Raw genomic sequence first — 22,082 nt, forward strand, 5'->3', positions numbered from 1 at the left:
ACAGTAATCCTAAATCCAACAGTTGGCAGTTATAGAGGAGGGATGAAACCACAGATCTTCTAACTCTGCACTTGTTCAGAGTAATAAACAAGCAGCATTTAACACCCTGTTACTGGAATCTGAATTAGCAGTTTTGACTGACATACAAAATAAGAGATCCTCCATGTCCCTCCTCCGCCCAGCACACCCAGAGCAAGGCTGTGTAATTATATCATCAAAATCTGGCTCATAATATTTGGGATCCATTTTAGATGGCCATGGCTATAGCATTAAATTATTATGGTCTTTTGCAATATGGCAACTACTTCACAAGCAGTACCAAAGTTACAGCAATAAAGCACTAGTGACATTCAGATTAGATTTGCTCCCTGACTACACTAAGTCTAATTATATTTCTTTTTAATACCACACACCATTCAAAGGACACATAATGACTATTCTGAAAATATTTCATGTCTCATGAATGAGCTTTTCCAGTAATGAGAGCTTGAATTACATATCTAAAACATGCATATTAGAACAGAAAAGCATATCTTAAATGAAGAAAGCACATATATGCATAAATATATTAAAAAGCATAGCCATATAGAATGAAAAGGCATATCAGACATACACCTACACATTCATTAAACAGAGAATAGGTAGAAAAATTTGCACTTCATTCTTTTTGAACTGCCTCTTTTCAACCTGGTATGCGGTAACCTCATGTGTTGTGCAGCTCCCTCACAACTGTTATGTACACAGAACCTTCAAATGTAAAACAGGACATCCTGTAAAAGCAGGACACACTGTGACCTGCTCTCCTCAAACCTCAATGCACTCTGACAGTTCAGATAAGTTTGATTTTGATGCTGGTAATGCACTAAATCATTTACTGGTCCAGCAATAAGAAAATTTATTCTACTTTTTGTTCGTACAATTTTAATTCATCTTATAGCCGAAACAGGATTTGGCAGCACAGACGTGGAAAAGAATTCCTAAAGCCCATGGAGGGGATACTCATTGTTTCTCTGCCATAGATCGAAGAATCTTTGCTGCCAACTGCTTGGCAGAAATTACAGGCCAGGCAGTAGATGATCCCTGAATTGATTCTGCAGAAATATTAATGGAGATGCAAGAAGTGTAAGCACTCCTTAGTTTGAAGGTGGAATAGATACCATAAACACATGCTTTGGCATGGCGTGACTATGAGAAAGAACTAATTTCTTGCCCCCAAATTAACTGAATTTCAAGCAGTAGCCAAGACTTGAGACGCAGGAAGCATACAGCTCTATGTTGCACTAGACGCACAGCAGCAATCTCAGAAACACAACAGTATCACCTCCGTTCAAGTTACATTGAACACTTTGGAAGCTCTTGCTGGAGGGACCAGAAGCTCCTTTTATTTGAAAGCTTATTATCAGTAGAAACTAATAGACAAGCTTCCTTCTAACAAAGGAAGAAGAAAATATAATTTGACATGAGTGAAATTATTTGTTAGATGGCTCTGTGTGCATGGGAGAGGAAGTACAGGACTGCTGCCTTAATGATATCCATCTTTCAGATTTATTTCTTCTAATCACTGTCTCAAAGTACCCCATGGACACCGGTAATGATGTAACACAAGTTCCATGGCAGGTTTCAAATACGAAAACAAATCACTGTCAGAATCTGGAGCTAATCCAAATAGACCCAGAAATCAGTTTACATGGACATCTTGGACAGTGCTTTAAACTCCTGAAGATATGCTCTGCTTATTACACTGCAGTTGTCAGGCTTGTATTACAGTGCTACCCTGTATATTTTACAGGATCTTTTGGTTACTCTATGGGTCATATTTTTCACAATTGCAATTCAGCATGATTTTTGCATTGGAAGAACATTATAAAGCATATGCAGGGAGTCATCACCTCATATTACACTTCCTTCTAAAAAGTTCTATTAGTGTTATGTCCACTGCCAGGCAACAAATTGGAGTCACCTAACATAAAGCCAGAACAAGTCCTCCTTGTCACCTCTGCCCCCTCCCAGCCCAATTATGCATTGTATCTATTCATGCAGCTTGCCATATCTGCTGGCCAGCATCTTCCTGCAGTAACAAAGACTTGACATCTGTGTTATAAAAACCTGTTCCAATGTTGATAGCAATGAATATCAAAGATAATAACAATGACACTCTGCTGTAAAACGGCTGCTCTAGGTACACTATTTACATTACAATTAACTTCTGACAGCCCTACAGAAAACAACAAACCCACAAAAAACCAACAACAACAAAAAACCCCACCTGATTTACTATTAGCTGTGAATGTGAATTTTTTTGGTTTGTCTCGAGGAAACATCAAGTAGCAGGAACCACACAGTATCAAGTAGCACCAGGGAAGCTGAATACAATGAAATGACCTCCAAAGAAAGTCAAACAGAAGCCTCTCAAACACAAGAGGTAATTATATCATTTAATAATCATCTCATTGGACAATTATACTGATACCGACACATACCTGCTTTGCTTCTTCCTCCTTTACCTCTTGGTACAGCAAGATCTGGATTTTCTGCTGAGAGCTTATCTCATTAGTCAGTGCATAATAATTTTTAAAGGTGTTTCACTAACTGTTTTTAACATATTATTGTTTTATCATTATAATTTATAGATTTACATTTATATTTTTCATTGATGCAATATTTTAAATATGGTTTCAGAAGTATTCTTATGCATTGCACTAAATCATGGCTAAAGTGAAGGTTTTGTGCACAGGTTTCTCCTCACGAACAAGTTACTCATGAAATGAAAATAGCTTCTACATCCACTCAGCATGACACAGGTAAGAAGTGACATGAGAATAAAGGCCCACAAATGAGCAATAGCAAATGTCTTTACTCCCACAAATGAACTGTCCTTAGCATATAAACATGAAAACACACACTGCTCTGAATTCTCAGCCATGTACATTCCTTAACTTCAATAGGACTTAAGAAATGAGCTGAGAATTCAGTATGAAGAGATCATGTTTGCATAAGGATGTGGTTTTATATATGGTCTGAGACGCTTGAAAAACAGGGGACCTGACAACCCGTCTGAAAATATAGGCAAACACTTGTACATACAAAGCTGTGGATGGGTAAGGTTTAGTTTGCAGCTGAACTGAATAACCCTGCAGAATATGATGACAATGTTAAGACACTACTGCTGCTGTAGTTTAGCCCTTGAACAAGAATTTCATTCTTCCACAGTCCTCAGTCACCCTTTGGCCCTGCCACACCACTCAGGTATGGCAGAACAGTAGTTTCTATCATGTCCCTTAACAATTCTTCTGTGGTTTTCTCTGTGGATTTCTGTACTGATCAAATTACTCTCTAGACTTCTACAAGGCAAAACACAATTTTTCCAAGATAATGTTTTATAATTCACTGATAAAGTCAATTTTATAAAATTTATAATAAATTTTTAGTCAATTTTAATAAAAGGATGGAGGAAAACCAATCTCTTTATTCCTCTTCCCATTGCAGTAATCAATTCAACTCAGAATGAAGAGCTGCCAAAGACTGTAACACAGATTTTAAAACAGCAGATTGAGAAGGCAGCTCAAGAAAAGGCTGTTCACTCTGACAGAGAGATCACATCTGCTAAAGAAGTAAAGGTCTGTATTTTTAATAAGAGGGATCTTTCCTTAGGCGAATTAGAAGTTACGACACTGGTTTGTCATGCTGTCTGATTTTCTGTTTTGAATAATGATGATTAAAAATGTAACCTATGGAAGTGGTGGGGATATATGGACTTCAGGAGTTAAGGGCACACAATGTAATACGAAATATATTAGAAGGCTCAATAAGTACTTACAGTATGTGACAAAAACAATTCAAGGTAAAAAATTCTGCATTTTCTCCTCCTCTGCTGAACAGTCTTCTCTTTCCTTGTTTTGAATCTGGAAATATGTATAATTTGTCACCACAGAGTCTCAGAAGCCTGGTAAATACCATTTTCGAAAGAAATTAAAATGAGCATAAGCTACAGCTACAGTTTGTTATGCTTATAGTGCAAAGTCTGCATTTGTTGCAGCAAAATCTCCAAGACCGCTCAATCATCATTTTGCATGAATTCTACATTTCTTTTCACGTATCTTCTATGGTGCAAATATCACAGCTCTTAGCTCAAAAGATTGTTTTTATGCATTCTGAGCAATATCTGATAGATTGTGTCTTTCCAGAACTTATTATAATCCTGTTGTTTGGATGCTTGCAGAACTAGTTTTTGTACAGGAAAAAAAAAAAAAAATTGCTTTTTATATTACTATGCTTAAGAAAAAAGGAGGGGAAAAGAAGAAAGAAAAAACAACCATAAACCACAGACAACCCAACACTTTTGCCCCTAAAGATGGAAAATACTTACCAGGAAGTCACATTGACTTCAACAGTTCATCTGCTACTGCTACAACTTAGCAGACTACAGGAAATCTCTGCACCAAGGGAAAACCAGGAAGGAACTTCTACCTCTGCAATTATTTGCTCCCCATGCTGTGATGGAAACACAGTAAAACTTCCCAATACTTATGCAAAAGCTCCAAAGGAAATGTCAGTGTATTCTGAGTCCACTAGACCAGCCAGCTCTCCAACAAAGTCCACTGTGGCTACAGCTCTGTACCCAAAGAAATTTATGTGAACTAAGAGATTTATACAATTGTTTACACCCAGAATTAAGAAAGCACTTGGAGAAACATTTTCTAATATTTTGTCATGGATCTGAAACATGGAATATGATTCTAGATGCGCAGCAGGCTAGAAATGGGTTTGCCTTCATTATTCAAACGTTCTGACACTTTTTCCCCTCAGTCCTGGCTGGATGTTCAGCTTTTTGCCCCCTTGAGCCTATTTTCCCAGAGACACGAGGAACGTGGCTGGGCGGCCCCGCCGTGCCCTGCATCCAGAGCTGGCTGTGCCCAGCACAGGGCAGGCTCTGCCGCTCCTCACAGAGCCTGCCCCCAGCCACCAGAACCGTGACACTGACACACAACACGCCATTCAGTTTCAAAGAGATGAATATTGCCTCACTATTCAGTCCTGGAAGTTGTTTTGGAATATATTTCCCTTAAATTCCCTCTTTGCTTTCCTCTTCTCTTGACTTGCCTTCTGAGGCACAACAGTCACTTATCAATTATTCAACTAAGCAAAGTTAAAATTCAATGAGACAGTTTTCCAGGATACATGTTACCATTTTCCTCCCTCCTAATTACCTATCTCCTTCCTCTCCTCCCTCTCTACATTCAGAATACTTGTGTACCTAAGAATACTCAGCTGAGTCCTGGCACTTGGCTCACAAGCTCTTTGCATAGGGAGTGGGAGGCATGTCCGCAACACTGAATTCATGCCTGCCGGGCCTCTCTCTCGGCCTCCTTGGCATCTAAGCAGAGTCATGACCAACAATTCTATATGAGATTTTTTGGTTTTACTGGTGCTTTATTCTGTTTGCAAGTTCTACATTATCTTAAACATATTTAACTTCCAGCATTTTTCACAGCCCTCATTACGGACACTAGAGAGACGTGTAACTAATGCTGTAGCTGCAAAATCTACATCACTTTGTGTCTTGATTTGTGAACTGTATAAAATCAACACCAGCCAGCAAACCAACAGGCAGAATGCTGAAAGGGGCCAAATTTTCTGCTGATGTCAAAAGGCATTACTATCATCAGTGCAGATATAGTCATACTGCAATTATTTGGTCCACCCTTTTTGTATTTGTCTTCTAATACAATTTTCATAGCAATTCAGAGATCAAGACACAGGAGCAGCAGGCATTTTTCCAAGCCAAACACCATTCTCCCACCCCTTACTGGTATGAAACTTTCTATTCACGTTTTGTACTTTATAGAGAAATAGTTTTCTTTATAATTAAATATCCTTCCCAGAAAAAAAATATTTTATAAAGTTGTTAATATAAATGTAGCTACCTTAGTATTAAAATTCAACTGAAAAAATTATCAGGTCTGACAACTTAAATTGTAAAATCACAAATAATTATGTCCATAGCATATTTGGACCACGAAAGTGCACAGTCTGGAGGTTACCAGAAAAGGGGTAACCCCTACTGTGCATTTGGCATGGCTAAGCAAAAAATCCTCCTCAGAATTTCAAACATCCATCCCTACTTATTGATCTTTAAATCACATTTTACATTCAAAGATTATACATACATTGTACTCAATTCCACTTATACTAGAAAACCTTCTATTATCCTACCACATTTCACAAAATAATTACTTATTACAAATAAATGGAAGATATTGTACCTGGTGAAGTGAATATTCCTTTCAAATGTATATATTCCTGCAAAGGGAAAGGTAAGTAGTTTTTAACTTTCCAAGTATTGCTGTTAGTTGAACAAAAAGGAAGCCCTTTTAAAAACAGCTGAGATACCAATTAACAGAAAATGGAAAACGTTCTAACAAAATATATGGACTGATACTGTTCAAATCAAACCGTAACGTCGCTTAGACTAATTTGTAACCTTTTAATATGTGGTTGTAGAAACTGCAGATTCAGGAAATTGAAACATGCAAACTCTGTCAACAGAGAGTTTACCCCATGGAATGTCTAGTTGCCGATAAGCAGAATTTTCATAAATCGTGTTTCCGATGTCACCACTGCGGCAGTCAGTTAAGGTAAGAAGTAACTGCATGTTCACTCAAACAGCCCTGGTTTTGAATATAAATAGAGACGGTGAAATTTTTTTCAACTGTAGGATTATTCAGCCTGTAGGATGCTGGGTTGACAGGGTGGTATCCTGAGTTCTCCTTTTCTTCTCTGCTCCTAACTGCACTGTGACATGGAACCAGTCCTTTAAATTCCTTATAGAGCTGCTCCATCCCAGTACCTTCCAAATTCTTCCCCGTATTACTTCCTACTGACTGTTGTAGGCCTTCAGGACAGCATGAAACAGAGGCAGTAGACACAGGAATTTGGGTGGAATTTAAGACATCCGAAACACACCAAATTTTCTCTTCATTTTCCTCATTCATAAAATGAATTATGATAGTTCTCTGCATTAGCAAATTACTCTGTAATCTTTATATAAAATGTAGGTTTTATTGCAATATCTGACCGCAAAGACCAACAATTTTAACACTATCTGGGTTAAATACATTTCCTTTAGTTAATTTTGGAGGAGAATCTAAATAGAATCAAAAACAAATTTCTACAATCTGCACAAAGACTAAATTCTGCTGCTACTTTGTAGAAAAACTGAGGATTTGGACTTAAAAAAGATAAGAAAAATGGTCCAAAAATCCTGGAAGTGCTGTGGAACAGTTCTATTTGAAGCTTATTCTGTGCAACAACAGAATGGGTTTATGTTTCTTAAATCACCAAGTATGACTCTTCTCCTTGATTTTAACTTTGAAATTGTATGGAAATTTGCAAGTAAAGATTTTAGATACTTGTGGCGGGGGGCGGGGGGGGGGGGGAAGAAAGGGGGAGGTGTATGGTAATTTATGATAAGTAAAAGCATCAAACAAATTTTCTTTCATTCGGCAGCTTGGGAAATTATGCATCTCTCCATGGAAAAATATATTGTAAACCTCATTTTAAGCAACTTTTCAAATCAAAAGGAAATTATGATGAAGGTTTTGGACATAAGCAGCATAAGGAATTATGGAACTCTAAAGAACTTAGTTCAATTAACAATACTCAAGCTGAAGAAACAAATCCCATTAATAGTGTACCTGTTGATCCTAAACCAATTACAGGAGTTGATAAAGACTTGTACTCAGGTACTGAAGGTGCTCATCCTGATATTTTGGATACTAATTTGAAAAAATCCACAGAAAGAGGCAAATTAAAAATGACATGGCCTCCTTCAACAGATGATGCAACATCTAAGAAAACATTTTCTATTGAAGAATCAGCTAAAGTAAATAAGTCAAAGTGGCCCCCAGAAGGTTTTGCTCAAGAAGATTCTAGTTTACATACAAATAAACCTCTGGGCAACAAAAAGGAATCTCAGAAAAATCCCACCGTGATGGAGCAAAATAAAAACAACACCACAAATTCACAACAAAATCAATGCTCATCCTTTTGCTCTCTGTCTGAAAAAGAAAGTACAAATACCTCTAAAGCAAAGAAAAACGAGGCAGGCAAGAAGGAAAAGGATAAGGAAGCTGGGAATGTGCAAGATAAGGTGAATAAACTAGAAGCATCAGAGGATAGGGAGCAAAGTGGAAAGGATATTAATGAGGGTGATAATGTAACTGTGGACAGAACTGGGAAGAAGCAAGAGAAACAAATCAATGAAACTGATAATTCAGAAGTTATACAGGTTACTAACATTGATGATGTAACTGTACAAAAGAATCACAACGAATGCAGCTTGAATAACAACAACAACAATAATTATGCCACCTTTTCACATCGAAATATTTGTACACAGAAAACAACCCTCTCAGCTATGTCTACCCCAAAGACAGCACTAAGCCATGCTATTTGCACTGAATCACAGCGTGCCTTTGCAAAGCTGGACAGTCAGTCTGGAAATGAAGAAATACATGAGACGTATGAACCACATGAGAGCTATTCTAGCGATACTGGACTTGCACAGGATGAACAGAACTCAAAAGATGAAGATGCTGTTACTTCTAAGAGTCTCGCTCAGTTTTTTAATAACTATGCCACTCGTCAGAAGTCTCGTACTAGCTGCATGTTAGTTTTGAAGAAGGCAACTAACACAACATTGTCTGTTGATCCTGAGTTTTTATGCACTGGAGAAGAATCAGAATGTGACAAAAAAGACAAAAAGATAAATATTATTTTATTTGACACTCTGAAGACATCTTTTCTTAAAAAAGACAACCTGCTTCTAAACTGTGGTCTAATAGACTCTGCAGGTGCACTTAAAAAATGTTGCAGTCCATATTCAAAAGAACATAGAAATTATGATACAGAACTGAATTATATTAACTTTTGTCAAGAAAGTGAAATAAACCAAATGTCAAAGACAGACATAAATACAAGCTTAGATTTACTGAGCTCAAGACATACTGCTGTTTCATCGTTCCCAGGCAAGAAAGTCAAGTTCAAACGGCTCACAGCAGATGAACAAATTAAAAAAAAAAATTTTATGATGAAAATTAATAAAACACCCAAGTAATCAGCTATGTCTGTCACTCATTACAAAGTATGTCATAAATAGGTATTTCTTCAGTCTACTTATTTTAGTGTTTCATATCCAGAAGAATTTAATATCCAGAGACTGCATAAAAAATACAATTATACCGTCAATTACACAGGCTTTATTCAGCTAGTTTATATTTTAGGCAATGAAGATGTAGATTTTTTTTTTTTTCCATCTGTAATTATAAAACAGCCCTTGTCTTTCTGTTTCTGAAAATTGCAAAGAATATTTTACTACACTGTCCTGGTGAAACATAATCCATTTCAATATTTATTATTTGTAACAACTTCAGATGTGAAGCACCTGATGTGCACAAAGGAAGAAAAAATACTTCCATTGTTTTTTCTAATGTATTATTACTGTAACTAAACTGTTGCTCCATGACATATTATGTGTACTGGTTGTGTTAGATCATGCTAGAAAATCTGGGGTTTGGTTGAGATTTTGGGGGATTAATCTTTTTTGTTTCTGTTTTGCAATATCATGTAATACTTAGTTTGAAATGGATCATTACTGAATAGTAACCACAGCTGGTTGGTGAGTAGCACTGTTTTGCTATATTCCTAGAGCTGCTACAAAGTTATATTGAGTAACAGGGGAGAAAAATGTGTGTTAATTTTACACTGGATAAAACCAAACATTCCAAATAGAACTGAAACAGGGTTTGGGAACACTGGACAATGAAGACTAGTAGTTGTTTCAGTAACTAATTCAAAATCATTTCAGCTGAAGCAGCTCTCCAGTGTCATACTTAAACCTGTACAACCCCATTCAGATCTAGCACTTTTTTCCTTAAAACCTATGCTTATGGATTAACATTTGCCCACTTAACACTATTCCATCTTGTATGAAACAGCAACATATCATTTTACCGTTGACAATGCATAATAAAAAAAAACACTTTACAAAAAATATTTTGTGATTTTTTTTTAAAGGAATTTATACATACTATTTTCCTTAAATAGTTTGTGAAATTCTTCATGCAATGATTAGTTTAAACCAAACAGTCAGAGAGAAAGTGAATCATAATCAAAATACATTTTTCAAAATAATTCCTGAAGGATCCAACAGAGGCATTTGAAATAATTTACAGGAAAGACAAGCTGATGTTAAAACATTTAAGAAAGTGTGCCTCAGACTTCTAGAACAAAACATCATCTGCATTACAACTCATTGCCCAAAGCGACAGGGTTGTGGGTTAGTGGGAAATCCACATGGGACTCTTCTATACCTACACAGAAACAACCATAAAGTATACACACACATCAGAAAACGATGAATAGCATTTTTTCCACGCACATACTTCAAGAGTATATTGCTCCAAAATATTTTCAGTAAATGCAGAAATATAAGAAGACATCTTTAAATGAATGTTACCAGAAGAACCGTCTTTGCACAAGACGTTCCAATACCACTGTATTTGAGAACTTTATTAAAAAGCATTAGCCTACAGCTGCTTTTGAACATCTCAGCAAGATTTCTCTCTTCCTGTTACTGCTCCCCCCATTTGGGTGCAACCATCATAATTTGTTTTTAAAACCCAAGAGATTACTACATAGCGCTAAATGGCATTGCTTTCTTTTTTGAGTAGATAATGCATCAAGTGATAGGGCAGGAGCCGAGGAGGTTCCTCCCTTTATGTTCTCATTGGTTTCTTTAAATGTCCCTCCAACCCTGTTCCACTCCCACCTTGTCCTTCATCGGATGTTGGTTTGTCTCCTCCCTTAGTCACCCCTCTGCATTTAAGCCCAGAGCTCATCATCCCCGGCGCTCAGCTGGAGTCGCTCCCCTGAGGTTCGGATGTCCCATCCAGGACTCAATAAACACCTTGGACTTTGCTCTCCAGCTGAGTCAGACTCCTTTCTCCACCGCTGGCGTGGTCTCTCCCGTGACAAGGGGAAAACCCCCTTAGCTGCTCCTCTGGTTCCCAGGATCCAGAGGCATGTTCCCCATCTGATCGCAGTGTCGGGCTAGCTCGGGTGGACAGAGCCACTGCTCCAGGAGGGACACTGCAACAGAAGTTGCTATTCTAAGTTTATGCTCAAGTTACCGTTTAGGGTTTCTAAGTTTTGCTACCTGAATTTAGATTACCAGTCATCAGTCTGTAAAAGTCTCATTCTGTGAGGAGAAGATTGATGGCTCCTGCGAAGAATTCTGGCACTGAACCTCCCATTCTCTCAGCAGGATAACTTCCTCCAGCTACTTCTAAGTTTCGTCCCATGGACAGGATATTTACCCTTAGAAAGGGACCTTACAGTCATGGAGGGCAGAGCTGATCCATTTCCAGCACAGCTGCAGCCGAGCACCGTTCAACAGTAAAACTGCACTGAGGAGTAGCAGTGAAATAAAACTTTCCCACATCATTATTTAGTACAGGAGCCTTGCAGTCTGAGAAGTATTTTTGTTTTTCACTGGCTGTTATTGGCTAGTGAAGATGTTCTACTGCTTTTAGAACACAGCAGGGCTCAGGTATTCTTCTATACTGAAAAGCACCGATTAGAGAGATTAAAGAGCCTGATTTAATGGCTGGGCCAGCAATGCATTTTAGAGGAATTCAAAATTTGCAGTACATTTGCAACTTCATTAACATAATTGGCACAAAAACTTACTTAGAGTTACTTAAATTGTTTTTATAGGTGTGGCATATCAACTAATCCCTTTGGAGCCTTTCTAGAGTAAGGGGCATCCTCAAAACTCTTTAAGAGACCCAACTGACACTTTGACTATACAGCTGAAGTGGACTCCTCCTAAGTGAAGGACTTGCTGAACGAAAATGCTGGATTACTTCCAGCATTAAATTTCCAGTGTAAATACCTTGTCTGTCTTCTGTTAAGCATTTATCTCCTTCATACATATCCATAGGCAGACCTACACTAGGTATCTTAAATGACACAGTGCTCAGGGTGGACAATTAAACCATGTTAAGGATTTGCGTTGCTCTAACACAACATGTCTTGAAATATCCCTCCCATAAACAATTTTAATTCAGGCTTTATTTTCAAAGTGCAGGATAATTATCAGAATTACTTATAAAAGGTTCAGGTCACTTCAGTCAAGTATACCTCCAACTGGTAGGTTTAATTGCAAAAACATTAACTACCCTAGGTACACTCACAAAAACAGGAAAACGTGAAGACAAAAACTCAGATTAAAGCCTTTGTCTCTTTTCATGCTTTCATCCATTAAGAGGAATGAAAGTTAAATCCTTTAGGTAAATTTTACTGCCTTTCACAAACAGCATTTAACCTTGTATGTGGGTTACATTTGATGACTTTGACATGAAAAGTGTTTTTAAATGTTTTAAAGAGAGGATCTGCATTAAATTTGGCTTAGAAACGTAATCAGACTGGCCTTACTTTTGGCCTTTCTACAACAGTAAATTACAATTCAGCCATGAAAGATTTGAATTTTTCAGTATAGTCCTCAAACAGAAAATTAGGCAGCTCTGTACCAGACTACTTTGGGGGAAAAGGAGAAAAATTCCCGTTTTCCAGTGCTCCCTCACCTCCCCTCTCTTTGGGTATGGTATCAGGGAGAAAGAAAGAATAAGGTTTTCTTAAATTCTTAAAAAAAAAAAAAAAAGTCTATTAAAAATAAAAATTATTTTTAATCTGACTTTCATTAACTAAGTACATTGTAACTTTACTAGGAACAGACATGAAAAATCACTACACATTTCAACAGGTGGCTTTTAAAATCACACAAACGGTTTAAATAACAACAACAAAAAAAAACCTAGGAAAACTTCAACCCATTTTACCTTTTGGCTCTTGACACTGTAGCCATCACCATCAGTATCCATATAAAGTTACTCTTAGACTGATGAATTGGTACCTGTAACAGATGCGGACAAGGAATAATGTCCTATCACAAGAAATATCTATGAAGGAGGCATTCCTTCCCCACAGAAAATGTATATTCCAAACTAAAAAGTGGGCTGTTTTTCCAGTCAATCGTACTAGAGAAAAAAAATCGACCAAATACAAAATCTCTTCATCAAGAAGTCATCTCTCAACAGAAACAGAGATGAATTTGCAGTAAATGAGATGACATAGTTAAAAACTTTAAAGGGGAATGAATGTACAGCTGTACCATAACGGGATGAAACACTAAAATTACTTCAATATACTGCTTGGTAAATCAGATTGTCATCCTAATTGTAATACTGGTGCACATATCATCATAAAAATAAAACCCAGTCTTTATGAAATATCCTCTTACCACTTAAAATACGTTTCCAGTTTCTCTCGCTAATCACAGTTAAGACCTCTACGGGACATTAGATTAAAAGGATGAAATCAATAGCTATAAAGTCAGCTTATGCAGATGGACACAGAAAAAAAAAATCTGCAGTTCCAATCTTAAGAGCTTTTGTACAGCTTTTTATAAGGCAGTATTAGCGTGGAAATAGCACATGAACAGTGTTATATACTGTACTAAACAGTGTTTAGAATCTCTTTATCTTTATTATCTTCAGAAACTGCTTTTCTGCTTTGGTAGGACAGTACTGCTACACTGAAGGCTACAGATTGGGTCTGGGTGGGTTTTACTGAGAAAACCATTTTGCCAGCAGCGGTTCTTACATGTCCAGAGAGAATGAAAAGTTGCATTACCAGGCACCAGCAGCTATTCATGCCAACAGCATGCTATAAACTAGCAACAGCATGGACTCAGCTTCTTGGGCCAGAATAGGAAGCCTAAACAGGTTTTTTTTCAACATAAAGCATTAAGACAACAACCAATAATACCTTTATATGTTTCTGAAGGCATCATGATATAAACATTTGGCTAATAACATATGGCAAACTATATCTGAACATACTAATGTTATAAACTGACATACCACAGAATGCACCATTATCTTAATCTTTTATTTTTATAGAAAGCATATGTGCACTATAGGAAAGAGAAGAAAATAAGGAAAAAAAAAAAAAAGGGCTAATTTACCTTATTTTGGAGTACCTGCATAAGAAAACTCAGCTTTACAAACTTCTTCCAACCAATAAGGTGAGGTTTGGATTAAATATCCGGACATTTCTGCTCTGTGATGACATTTCACGAGTACTGCAGCATTCCACAGAACAAAGCATTTTCTTTAACCATCTACAGGTTTCATCATCACCTACAAGAGACAGAAGTGACACAGCATCCCTTTTTTTGACATGAAGGCCTGGCTACAGAGAGAGGATGACTAACAAATGAAATTCTGTACCTCCTGTACCTTTACAGAGTTTTTTCAAACCTGTGTACATGTACTGCTATATTTACTAATACCAACTATATTACTGATTCATTCATTACTGACTGTAATTTCTAAAAATTAATCATAATTCACAGGGTCAAGAAATAAGGTCAAACAAACAACTTTAATTTTACCATTGCCCAACATCTGAGTGCATGAATCTAAAACTTTAATGTTCCTTTAATATATTTGCTGAAGACATACTTACATATGTGCCAAACACAATTCAAATGGTTGAGTTCTGGAAACTCAAAAAGTGGATCAACTTGAAAGTTATGAAAACTGTTAAAGACCAGCATCAAGATGTCATGCACTATGGATTTCTTAATTTTTAAAATATTAGAAGAAATTCCTCCCCATTTTCAAGTCTTTGAATGATAAAAAATAAATTCTAGAATTTTCAAGAACTATCTAGAATGATTGTTCTTTAACACACATCGAATGCTTCAGTGGGGCAGAAAATAGTAATACTGTTTAAAAAATGCAGTTTTGATTGCTTATAATTTTGTCTCATCTATTTTGGGAGAAGTTTCCTGCGCATAGGAAAGGACAGACAGACTGATTTATTTACTTTTAAAGCTTTATCAAAAGACTTCTTTCATTTCCAGGAAAAATACCTGGTAAGAGCACAGATTTTTGCCCACGCTAAAAAATATCATTCAGTTGAAAAAAATTAAATCAATCTATTGCCCCAACTTTGATCTGGTCCTATTCTGACCATATTTGCAATACAGCTTTCCATTTCAACACATCACTTTTTTTTTTTTTTTTTTTTTTTTTTTTTTTTTTTTTTTTTTTTTTTTTTTTTTTAATGGTACAGATCATGTCCTCTAGATATACAGCCAGAAGAATATTTTTATTAGGTCTTCTTTCTGAATTGGTGCAGCAGCTAGAAGGTAAAATGGAGATTGTAATAAATAAAGCCTGAGGCAATATTTTTAATAATTCAATAAATCAAAACATTAAATAATTGTGCAAGTATCAGGATTCATCCCTTCTGTGTTCTGAAGAAGTTAAGTCTCAAGAAAAACACTGTGCAATCACAAAATTAAAGACTATACCAGATAGCTTTTGAGTTCAGGCATTCGCATTTTCCAACTTAATGATCTTTTAATGTAATACTTGAGTATCATATCTGTAAGCATATAAATATACAGATACTCATGTATACATAAGCAGAACCACAAGCAATCAGCAAATTACTGTAACACCAGCTGTGTATATATAGAACTAGGAAGATCAGTGCATCTAAACTGCTTCATAATGTGGTGGCTTCACTGCTTTCCCCCCCCTCTCTCCTTCTATCATATATTCTGCACCTCCTTTAGTCACTCTTCTACTATCATTACAAGCTCTTTGGGACTGAGACTTTAGACAACTTTTTTCTTCCAGATAAGAAAAAGCACACAGCCAAATATTCCTGATGTAGTTCTTTTATCTCTGAATAAATTCTGGTAGCAATATCCTCAGTCCTTTAGTGGGCAGACATCCTTATCTATGACGATGCCACTCCAGCAATAGAAATATGTGAGTAATTTTTCTTAAAATGCTCTTCAATGAAAACAAGGGTAACAGAAACTGTCCTGTATGTCAATCATAAAATAGTCCCAGTGATGACAATTCCAAGCTTTGCAGTGTTAGTACCAGGGAACGTTGCTCCCGTATTCTGGTAGTTGTTTACTTCAAGAAAATGGAAATTAAGGACCAGTCACATTCCACTACTGATCAAATCCTCTTGCTGATAAGCAATCAGATGACATGGAACCAAGATCTCTGGTTTATGAGTAGCAATTGCCAAATCATCCTCCAAGAGGATGAAAAATTGAAAAAAAATTGCATGCAAAACTATAAAATAAGTGAAAACATTAATCATAATTAAATAGAACCACGTTGATTTTTGCCAGCTGGATTCAGCTACTGACTGTGATGGGAAGGCTCTTCTCTCTTGGTTAACCCTGCTGAGAGGCAGATTAATTCTTTATAATTAATTTCTTAGGTAATAGTGCAAATATTTGTCAAAACAGTTGATGCACCACAAAATTAAATATGGGGTGGGGAACAATGAAAACTCTAATATATTAAAAATAAAGATTTAAAAACTGACTGGATCAGTTGAGGCGGAAAAAATGTTCTTTATATGAACTGGTCACTCATGCAAAGCAGAATTACTTGGATCTGAAAAATGGTCCACCACCCATCCATTCCTCTACACAACAGGCCTATCTTACATCACTGTTCAAGGCAGTTGCAATTAAATATGTATTTATAGAATCTTTAAATAGTTCTAAGTATATTCCTTATATTCACAGTGACATTGCTCTGAAGGACACTATATAAATGGAAGCTGTGCTTACAAGTGATCACTGCAGATATACAACTACCTTGAAGACTCTGCACACAAAGGAAGTTGCCTTGCTCTGTTTATGGGGAGATTAGCTCCCTCCAGCTGACATAATGGGAGATAAAATAACAAAAGGAAACACTTCCTCATGCAGTGTGAAATCAGATCCCAATGCACTTCCAGAAGAGTGCATGAGGAGGCAAGTTTGTGGGGGCAAGAATCCTTTGTCTCCTTACTTGTCTATATAGAACCTAACACATAACTGTGATTTGCATCCCACAGCATACATCTACATGATATTAACAAAGGGGTTACCAAATGAGGCTGAATAAGGTTAGCAAATTGTAACACAGTTAAAAATAAATAATCAAATATTCCTCTCCTAGATCTACAAAGGCAGTGCTGTATCCATGCATCAGTTAAGTATTCAAACCCCATCAGAAGAGAGGAGTGAAATAATGTTTATCTCTAAGGGGTAATTTTACAGTTTTATGTAAAAGATCTGCAAATTATAGTACACTTCAGTACTATCTTACCATTCTCCCAAAGCCAGAGGTTGAAGACTAAAGGATATATAGCAACTGTGTCTCTTTTCTTCATAAAGGAATTTCAGGATAGTTCCTACCATCTGCCAGAATCCCCAATACCAGCACTTAGCCCACAGTTCATATCTTGTTGGCTAGTCTTAACTGCTAAAACAAAGATTTTTGTAGGTGTGATTCCTAACTTCAGTTATCCCTGTTGATCCAGGACAGAAAAGCCTCCTGCTGCCAGAGCTGTACGAAAATTACATTTTTACACTGTTTCTGTTATGAATAAGAGCAGCTCAGCTCCTGTGCATCCTTTACTACTTTCCAGGAGTAGGCTATTGTTCTTCAGAAAAAATTCTTGAACTCTTCTATCTTATGGGACTGAAGGCTAAATTACAATTTTGTGGGCTGAGATTAAAAAAAAAATAATAAAAAAAAAATCCCCCAAGTTTATCAGGGGGACTGCTAAACTTTAGAATATATTATGTGTACTGTAAAGCACTTCAACGAACAGACCTATATTTCAGGTGTGATTTTTTTTCTCATCTCTTTTCTGCTTTTAATTATTTGGTGCTTCTGTGCCTATAGCAACATCTTCCTCTGAGTTGTTTTGTCTCATAAACAGGATATTTAGCTGAAATGTGGTGTTTTGCCTTTCTTTTTAATGATTTAGTTAACTTACACACTGAGCTGTGCATATGATTGCAAAAAGCTGTTGCAGAACCTTAAAATCTACTCTTTAACATGAACATAATATTCAGACATGATTATCTGAATTTCCGTTTACGTTTTTGGATAAGTTTAAAGTATTAAAACTAATCACATGTATGTTCTGCTTACTACAAAGAAATTCCTTCACAAGGATTATTTTTAATATTTCCTCCTTCTTTGCAGGAGTTATAAGGTTATAACTGTGCAATGCTCTAGTCAGTTCTGCAGTATTTGTAAAACTGTCAACAGTAAATAAAGTGTGTTGTGTTTTAGGTTTCTTTCAAGATAATGATATGGCTGATGCCAAAAGTTTAAAAAACCCTGCTTTAATGAAGAGTAAAAACCTGATACCTTTTCTTAAGTATATAATGATACTATTAAAAAAAAAAAAAAAAAAAAAAAAAAAAAACCACAAAAAAACCCACAAAAACACTTTCTCAAGGCTTGAAGAAGTTCCTGAAGTAATAAAATCCATTTACTAGAAGAAAACATCACTGACTGAGGTGTTGCAGTGTCTAAGCACATGAGCATTTAAAAAACATTTCCTGTTATTTCATTCCAAACAAAAGTGGGTTCATTGAGTCTTCACACTGGACCCAGCAAACTCAAATGCCACCAAAAAGAAAAGCAAAAGTTAACTGTTGAAGAGTGTGAGGTAAAGGGCACGACTTTCACATTCTTTAACAGTACTAGCAGTTCTGAACTCAGCACAGATGAGGGTACCTGCATCTGGTACAACTAAACAAGGAATTCTGTCCATAAATTGTATCTAATATTGGTATTAACAATATTTCATTAGGGAATTAACAAACATTTGTTTATGACCAAGTTAACTTGATAGATTTGAGTTTAGAGACCTTTCTTAATAGGCATGAAATACAATGGCGAGCCACTAGGAATTAATAAATCTCCACACCCTTTTGAATCAGCAAATCAAGGACAAAACTAGGCAAGGGGTTCTACTTGACAAGCAAATTCCAAAACAGCGGGTAAAGACCATCACCACTGAAAAGAACCCAGAAGTAAAATACATTTCTGAAACATTTTTAAGCATTCCACCTGTCTTTTTAGACAGACTGGAACAAAGGGAAGAGACATTTATTCTTAGTATAATTAAAATCTTAAGACTCTAATAATTATTAGTTCTAGAAAAATAGTAATAATAATGCAGTTGAAGTTGCTGTACTCCTCTCCTGTTATTACATTCCCCCTTCCCCTTGATCGCATGATCAGTTTCATTCCACCCTAATGTGAAGGGGTTCTAACAGTGACTTTGTGAGCATTTGGAGTCCTTCACCAGGAGAAGTATGACTTTCAGGTTTATGATTTCTTCTCTCTCCTCTAGTTTCCCCTTAAGATCACTTTTATCTTTGCAAGCGCACTTTTCTACCTTTTTCTTTCTTCACTGGTTTGCAGCTCTAATTCTACACCTGAACCTATAATGTTACCTTTTAGATATATCAAGTACTGTTTCTTTGCAACCTCCAAACCCACTTTGGTCCAGCTCCAGATTTGCATTTCTTTAAGCGACTGCAGCCGCTTATCACCACGGGCCTCCAGTACCAAGCCCATGCTCCTTTCCCGAGTGCCTTACACCAATAATCCTCTATAGTTCATCCTCAATCTTCACTTCTCCAGGGCCTGTGGCACTCCGCAGACCCATACACCTCTACAGGACATCACTGTGGCTAGCGCGTAAAACACCTCCTTCTGCACAGAGTAACAACAATGTAAATCTATGGAGGTACCACATAAACAAAAGCTAAAGAGGCACCCGGTCCACTGGCAAAAATCGCTGCTACAGCTGAATTAAACACAGCTGCGGGCAGGTGCGGTACTGGGACATGTGGGACAAGTCCTGGGGCCTTGCGAACTCGGCGCAGAGCCCGCAGCGCAGCGCCAGCCGCGGCGATGGAGGGTCCCGCACAGCACCGCGGCCAGGCAGCCGCCGAGGACGCGCTCCTGCGCCCGCCGCGGCCGCGCCAAGGTCGGCGGCAGCCGGCAGCAGCCGCAGGGATGTTGGCGGCGGACACGGCTTCAGCTCAGTGGAATACCCACGGAATAAACGCATCTTCTCCTATTAAATTTAACTTATTTTAAACAAAACGCCCTGGCGTAAAGCTCCGTATTCCTATGCACGCGGGGAGTGGGCGGCACACGCTCCCCGCCTGCACGGCTGGCACCGTTTCCCAGAGCGGCTGGGGACGGGCAAGCTCGGCGCAGCCGCGCGCGTTACCACCACTGCCGGGGCTGGGGCGCGTCCCGGAGAGCCCGCGGCGCTGCCCGGGAGAGACAGCGACCGCGGGGACACCGAGCACACCGCCCCGGCGGGGACACCGACCGCGGGGACACGGGCAGCACGGCCGCGGCTCGGCTCTCGCCGCCCGGAAGCGGCGCTGCCGCGCCGAGGGGCTCCCATTGGCCCGTTCCCGTCACGCCGTCCCGCCCCCTCGGCGCGGCGCGGGCGGCCATTGGCTGCCGGCGGTGCCAGTCGGCGAGGGCGAGCTCCGCCGGTGCCCGCGCTGCGCTCCCGCGCGGCGCGCGCTCTGCCGGCTGGTGCGGCTGCGGGCGGAGCAGGGATGCGCCCCGGCTGCGGGAGCGCGGCGCGGAGCGGCGGCAGCCCGGGCGGCCGAGGGCGGCGAGCGCGGCCGGTAAGGTCCGGCCGGGGGAAAGGCGGGCGTCCGTCGTCGTGCGCGTCCCTTGCGTCCGGTGCTGAAGGGGCCGCCGGCAGCGCCGAGCAGCGGTGCCGGCAACGGGAGGAGCGGCGAGCGGGCGGGATGCCGGGATGCCGGGGGCGGCCGGCGACGCTGGGCCGCGGCGGGCAGGGGTCGCGGGCGGGCGCCGTCTCCCACCGCCCCTTGCCGTGCCCTTCGGCGCGGCGGTCCCCAGCTGGGACCGGCGGCGCGGTGGGAACTTCGTCTGCCCCCGCCCGGCCGGCGGTGCCTGCGGGCGCCGCGGCGGGGGGCGACATCGGTCCTCCGGTAGGGGCTGTGGCGCTGCCCCTCCGCTCCGCCGCCTCGGGAGGGCCGCCGAACCGTGCCGCCGAACGGCGGCCCCGGCGTCGCCGTGCGGAGCCGCCGGGGGTGGTGGCTGGAAAGGCGGTGCCGCGGGTCCCGGCGACGGCGCTGGCCCGGCCCGGCCGTGCCCCGCTCGGCAGCGGCAGCGCGGACGCGCCCCGGGCCGGCGCTGGGGGCCAGCGGCGCGGCCGCGCTTGTTTTGGGGCGGTGGGTTGAACTTCCCTTCAAGGAAGGATTTTACTCGAAGATGTTTTCGGACGCCCAGCGGGGAGAGTCACACAGCCGAAGGCGGCAGTGGTGGTGGTGTGGCCGCAGACTGGATCGTAAAGTTGTTAACACAGTTAGCTCAAAGAAAAGTTATTTTAAAGTAAGCGTATCGGTGACGGTTGATACATGACCACTGGCTACTGAGACGGAGGAATTAGAAAGATGAAATCCCGTTTATCTCTATGTACTCCTTTCCATTGTTCTTCAACCTACTGTACTTTAAGTGATAAAGACAACATTGGAAGGCTTTGAAGTGTTGTCAAGTCTTGTTAATTTAGATAAAAACAGCCTTCAGATGCTCTTTAGGGATGTCGTTGTGAACATTAAGTATCTTGATTATATAACATTTCAAGGAATCTGCCAGGATGTTGCCAGACTTTGTGATGAAGACCGTGATCTTCCAATCATGGAAATAAAGAGGAGTTTTGACATTGATTCAGTAGGAAGCAGGATAGCATCCACAATTAACAGGAGGAAATAGTTCGTGTTATCTGTTGGTTATTTTGCATCTCTTGGGTTGGGTATTCTAAACATTTAAACGCTGTCTGCTGAAAATGTAAAGAGCATATAAGAGCATTTAGTTTGAGTCAGTGTTTTCTTTTTTGGTTCCTCTGTACCTTTAAGCTTTCCTTTTCTACCTTCTAGGAGTGTATTGATCTTGTTCATTCTTTCTTGATAGAGTATTCTGATTAGTTAGTTATAAGAACGTGTTCAGTCACATGATGCATAATGTGTTTTCAGAAATGTTTTAAATCATGATGGATGCAAGGGTGAATAACCAGTGCAAACACCATTGCAACACATACATGCTCTGCTTTGGGAAGCTGATGCCCTT

At 39.4% G+C, this 22,082-nt stretch overlaps 1 protein-coding gene and 1 long non-coding RNA gene across 4 annotated transcripts in view; one reads left to right on the forward strand and one right to left on the reverse strand.

Annotated features, from left to right (window-relative positions):
• Positions 1 to 10,229: 10,229 nt before the first annotated feature.
• LOC120755324 (uncharacterized) lies at positions 10,230 to 14,326 on the reverse strand. Its single transcript, XR_005701735.1, has 3 exons — positions 14,087 to 14,326; positions 12,900 to 12,973; positions 10,230 to 11,148 (listed from the first exon to the last, which is right to left on the reverse strand). It is a non-coding gene; the product is annotated as an uncharacterized LOC120755324 (long non-coding RNA).
• A 6,248-nt stretch (positions 14,327 to 20,574) lies between these two features.
• The window catches only part of B3GALT1 (beta-1,3-galactosyltransferase 1), a 178,864-nt gene continuing 177,356 nt past the window's right edge, over positions 20,575 to 22,082 (forward strand). For all 3 annotated transcript variants that reach the window (XM_040070113.1, XM_040070112.1, XM_040070114.1), the window contains exon 1: positions 20,575 to 20,614. The gene's annotated coding sequence lies outside the window, so the exon portion shown is untranslated. The remainder of the gene's footprint in view (positions 20,615 to 22,082) is intronic.

Source organism: Hirundo rustica, chromosome 7, assembly GCF_015227805.2.
Source record: "Hirundo rustica isolate bHirRus1 chromosome 7, bHirRus1.pri.v3, whole genome shotgun sequence".
NCBI lineage: Eukaryota > Metazoa > Chordata > Aves > Passeriformes > Hirundinidae > Hirundo > Hirundo rustica.